A 6,000-nucleotide genomic window follows, 5' to 3' on the forward strand; every position below is an offset into this window, starting at 1 on the left:
AAGCTGGCCACACTCGCCCTTGCTCCTGGGAAGAAGAAAAATACCCTAAACCCAAGTATAGAGAATTCGAAGTAATTGGCTCTTGGGTCCAAGATGAGGCAGGATGTGGGCTTCGTGAGAGGCTGGGAAGGGGAGCTATGGAAAGAGCATCTGGGAGGGACAGCCTGCCACTGTTGTGGTCGTCAGCCTCCCCCAACTCGGCAGGGTAGAAGAGCTGGCAGTGTGGCTTGTTATGTGGGTAGGGTAGGCCTTCTCTGAGAAAACTAGAAAGTCTTTCTCAGCTAAGGTCCCAGAGAAGGGAAGGAGGAAAGGATGGCTGCTGCTGGGAGCAAAGGTGGGAAATGCCCTGTGGCTTCGGGTGGGACAGCAGATCCTGAGACAGGTCTACTGTACATCCCCAGCCCCCGGCCATGGCCAGGAACCACATGGCAGTGACATGCTTCCTTCCCACCTAGATGTTTGGGCCCGAGGCTCTGCTTGCCAAGGGAAAAATGAGTGGGAGGGAAATGCCTGTGTCCATTCAGGGTGGGGATAAGTTTAGCCAGCTTGCGGGCCCAGGCTGAGCTGGATGCTGGCCGGGATTCCAGGGCTTGGGGTGTAGGGGTGTCTCCCCCAGCATGTTTGGGACCCACCCACTTTTGTAATGAAAAATCTGTTCCCCAATCTGTCTCTGGCACATCCTCCATCTCCCCACCTCCACCAAATGGCCAGATGTCCTGGGAGCTCAGGCCCTTCCCTAAATGACGGGCACATCTGTGACCTTAGGTTGTGCCAATTCCTGCGGGACTTCAACTCCAGAATCCAGAGAGGAGAGGAAAGAGGAAAATTAGGGGACAGAGTGGATACCAGGCCTAGACTCTGTGCTTTTCTCTTCCCAAATTAGAGCTGAGGAATTCGGGATTTGGTGAGTTTGCAGTAGTCTCCCAAGTTGCTAGGCAACATCCCTCTGCAGACTGCACTGCCTCTGGGCCCTTCTTCCTGCTGGTCAGAACTGAAGGGGGGGGTATCTTTACAACACTCCCCCCCCCACCAACTCCCACACAGGCAACACAGCCCTTCCCTCTTCCTGAAGGACACCTTTGTGTGGGGTGAGGGTGTCTCTGAACACTGGAGGGCCCATAGGAGGACAGATACGGCAACTGTCAGTTCCATCCGCAAAGCAACCATTTCAGCAACAGCCCACTCAGGGCGCCTACGCAGAACTGGCCACAGTGCTGGCCCTGGGGGATGGGAAGGCTCTGAGGTGAAGAAAAGACAGAGAGGAAGGCAGAGCCTGAGATGAGAAGACAGACACTCACAAACTCAAATACCAGTGGCAGGAGCAGCAACACATATGGCCTCATAGAAATTACACACACAGACCCAGAGATGCAGACACACACACTGCCCACACACCCAGAGACACACACCCTGCACGGGCTGTCACCCACTGACATCCAAAGACATGCTCAGCGTGGGCCCCTTAACCGCTGTGGGGCTGGGGCATCCACTAGCCCTAGTGAAAAGTCCCTCTTCTGAGCCTCTAGGTGGCTGGGGTTTGCCAGCAAGGTAGACTGGTAGGACTCAGCCTGTGATACTCAAATAGATGAGCTAGGAGAAAGGACAGATGCAGTAAGGGATGGCTGGGTCTGCCTCTGCAGGCTCTGGTCTTTGGCAGAATGATGCCAAGTTATACTCCCCATGGTAACCTGCCTGGCCTAGGGCCTGGGTGCCACTGGTCAACATTTGGAGTATGACTTACTGGCCAGATGGGCTTAGACTCGTAGTTGTTCTTGATTTTTCGAATTTTAAAGCTGCTCATCTACTGTGTGCAGCCCCCATAGCTACTGAAGGAGAATGGCTGGCCTGGAAAGGAGATGAGCTCTGGAGGGGAAGGGTCAGGTTAGAGAGGCAGCTGGGGCATGTTGTTGGGTGCCGTGGGATGGAACCAGCAGGAGGCACGGAGGTGAGAGGGGTAGGTGAGGGATAGACAAAAGAGAGGATAAAAGATGGATTAGTGGGAAGCTCCTGTGGTCCAATACAGATTCTTCTTGGGACAGATGGAAGGGGATTTGGAGAGGGTTGGTCCTAGTAAGCAGGGAGAAAAAGCCAAGGCATGTGACAATCTATTTGCCAATAACTTGTGGCTTCCCCTCCTCGGAGTGGGCACCTTCTGAACATCACATCCCGGCTCAAGCCCACGGAGGGACTCATAATCAGAAGGGGGCTAGAAAGTAAGAGGCCTGTGCCTTTGGTGGAGCTGATCTGGGGGCTTCTTAGGTCAGGATTTTACCCATTTGAGTGGAGGGGGTGGAGGTAGCAGGAAATTCAGTTTTCTCTGCAAATATTTCAGCTTTTGCTGTTGTAGTATTTTTAGCAACCTGGTTGGCAGAGGAGGAGCCCGGGTACATTTTTAAAGGGGCCTCTGCCAAGCTGGAGGCCTCTTCCCACCCTCACCCAACATGTCAGAAAGGAGAGGGGGAGAAAACACGTGGTTTAAGGGGTCCATTCAAAGGTAGAAATCAGGTTTGCTGGACATTAGGTGACCGTTAAGTCATTTTCACCAGTAGTCATTTCGTTCAGTCATTGTCAGCATCGTGATTGTTACCAGCATTATCAAGAGGAGTAAATATTTATTGAACTTCTGCTATGTTCAGGGTGCTGCTAGGGAGGCAATATGGAAGGCTTGATATAATATATTTGCTAAGATGGGGAAAGAACCACTATTCCAGAGTGAGTTCTAGGCTAAATCTGAATAGCACTTTACAAAGTGCTACCACATCTATTATTTACAGTGGTGTTCTTGAGAACAGTGTGAGGAGGTATTAGTCTTCCTTTCTTCCTTCCTTCCTTCCTTCCTTCCTTCCTTCCTTCCTTCCTTCCTTTTTCTTTCTTTCTCTTTCTTTCTTTCTCTCTCTCTCTCTCTTTCTTTCTTTCTTTCTTTCTTTTTCTTTTCTTTCTCTTTCTTCTTTTTTTTTTTTTTTGAGACAGAGTCACACGGCGTCACCCAGGTTGGAGTGCAGTGGCACAATCTTAAGCAACCTCCACCTCCCAGGTTCAAGGGATTCTCCTGCCTCAGCCTCCTGAGTAGCTGGGATTACAGGCGCCCACCACAACACCTGGCTAATTTTTTTGTACTTTTAGTAGAGAGGGGGTTTTGTCATGTTTGCCAGGTTGGTCTCGAACTCTTGGCCTCAAGTGATCTGCCTGCCTCAGCCTCCCAAAGTGCTGGGATTACAGGAGTGAGCCACCATGCCCAGTCTAGGAGGTACTGTTATTTCTAAACTTTTTCTGAGGAGGAAACTGAGGCTGGGAGAGGTTAAGTGACTTGCTATTTGTCCAGCATTAGATCTCTGTTGAAATGCAGAACTAGGACTAAAACCCAGGAGCTCTGACTTCCAATTCTGTTTCTCCTCTACAGTGCTCCTGGCATATGCTAAGCAAATCAGACGTAATCTCTTTTCTCTTGGATGTTGTAATCTGATGGAAAAAGTACATATATGTGTGCATATTTGTGTATAAAATAAAGTAATGAATGATAGATACCAAAGGAATTAAGCTGGCAGTACCTGTTATGGGAGTTGAGGTGTGGGAGAAATGACTGAGAATTTGAAAGGTCAAGGAAGGCTCCCTGGATGATGGTTTGAAGCAAGTGTGAATCTAAAAGTATCTGAGACAGTTATCAATCAATTTGGAGAGTTCATTTTGCCAAGTTAAGGAAGCACCTGTTGACATATCCTCAAGAGGTGCAGATGACGTGTGCCCGAGGTAGTTGGGTATAAGCTTGCTTTACAAGCTTGTACAAGGGGTACAGCTTGCTTTTATACTTTTTAGGAAGACATAATACATCAATCAATACTTGTAAGATGTACATTGGTTTGATCTGGAAAGATGGGACAACTTGTAGCTGTGGTGGAGGGTGGTGGCTTCCGGGTTATAGGTAGATTTAAAATTTTTCTGATTGGCAATCAGTTGAAAGAGTTATTATCTAAAGACTTGGAATCAATAGAAAGGAAATGTCTGGCTTACACTGATAAGCAGAGTTTTATCATGCAAACAAAGCCTCCAGGTAGCAGGCTGCAGAGAGAATAGATGGTAAATGTTTCTTATCAGACTTAAGGTCTGTGTTGATGTTAATGCTGGTCGACTTTTTCTGAATTCCAAAAGAGAGGAGGGTATAATGAAGCATGTCAGACCCACTGCCTTCCCATCATGGCCTGAACTAGTCAGGTTAACTTTGGAATGCCCTTGGTTGAAAGGAGGGGCTTGTTCAGATGGATGGGGGAGCCTTAGAATTTTATTTTTGGCTTACACAAAAATATGATTTAGATAAGTGAAGAGGGCCAGTAGTGGGCAGAAGAGCATTTGAGGCAGGAGCAAATGTGAGCCATGCACCACACTTAGTGTCCCTGTAAGTGCATGCCACCCCAGCCCAGAAGGGCCCTAAGGACAGCAGTCCCAGTCTCTTTCCTCTCACCCAGGGTTTTATGTCCAAAGCTCAGTGCTCTGAATTCATCTACAGTACCATAGCCCTGCTCTTCCTCAGAGCTCTAATGCACACCTGCCCCTTGCTTCTATAGAAGTGCCAGGTGTCTGGCTCCTCTGCCTTCATCCTATTTTTTCTGGGCCTCAGATGTAGTTCAAAGCCCTGGATGTGTTAGCTCCTTATTCCTATTTTGCTCCAAATACCTACTTGTTCTTATCTTTCCACCTCCCTTTCCTCAGCTTGCTTCCCCACCTCTCCTAATGTGTGAAAGCTCCTGATGGCTAAGCAATGTGTGTCCCTGCTGGGCCTGCACATCTTGCCTGCAAGCATTAGACCAGCACAACTTTTTAATAACAAGGCACCAACCATTTGAATAACAAATTCTAGAACAAACCTAATAATAAGCATTTCAGTGTTGGTCCAGACAAAGGCCTGTTTTAATTGATTTCTGCAAAAAGACTTACATGAGATGTAGTTTTTACCTTATTTCCTAGTCCATTTAAGGACGTTTGCTCCTTTTGTGGTTCTGCTGGATAGTCAGATACAAGAAGTTCCTGGTTTAACCAGCAATGCATGCCTGCTGGACCAAGTGAGATTCAGGCCATTCTTCCCATTATTGTCTACCTCTAGGTAGAAGGAAGGGGGCACTGTTATCCAGGACAGGGATACCCTCGTAAAATCATCCAGAATGAGTGGCTCTTGCCTGCGTGTATGTGGTGAGCATCCCAGGCTCACACTTTTCCATGCTGATGCTCTCTGGTCTGACAGCTTGGACTGATGGTTCTAATCTGGATCCACTGGCTATGGCTATGTCATTAATTTGACATCTAGTATTTATTGCTTCATATTAACACTTAAAAAACTTTTTTTATGTTAGAAAAGCTTAAACGTAGGCAAAAGTAAATAAAGTAATGAACTCCCCTGTACGCATCATCCACATTCAATAATTCTCAACTTATCATCAAACTTCTTTAATTCATATGCCTTCCGATTCCCCCATTATCATTTCATTGATATATATCTAAGCACGTCTCTCTGAAAAATAAGGACACTTCCATACTTATTTTTAAAGCATCTGTTAATTAGCCTTATATAAGCTCTGCCGGGAAACAGATTAGATTCTGAGGCTCCAGTGTACAATATGGCAGCTACAGTTAATAATACTATATTGTTTACTCGAAATTTGCTAGGAGAGTAGATCTTAAGTGTGCTCACCACACACATGTACATCAAAAATGGCACCTCTGTGTAGTGATGGATGTGTTAACTAATTTGATGTGGTAATCATTTCACAATGTATACATATTTTAAATCATCCCACTGTACATTTTGAATATATACAATTTTTATTTGTCAATTATACCTCAATAAAGCTTGAAAAATATAAAATGAAGGCTGGGCGTGGTGGCTCATGCCTGTAATCCCAGCACTTTGGGAGGCTGAGGCAGGCAGATCAATTGAGCCCAGGAGTTTGAGACCAACCTGGGCAACATGGTGAAACCCCATCTCTAAAAAAAATGCAAAAATTAGCCAGG

Source organism: Papio anubis, chromosome 12 (assembly GCF_008728515.1).
Source record: "Papio anubis isolate 15944 chromosome 12, Panubis1.0, whole genome shotgun sequence".
Lineage (NCBI taxonomy): Eukaryota > Metazoa > Chordata > Mammalia > Primates > Cercopithecidae > Papio > Papio anubis.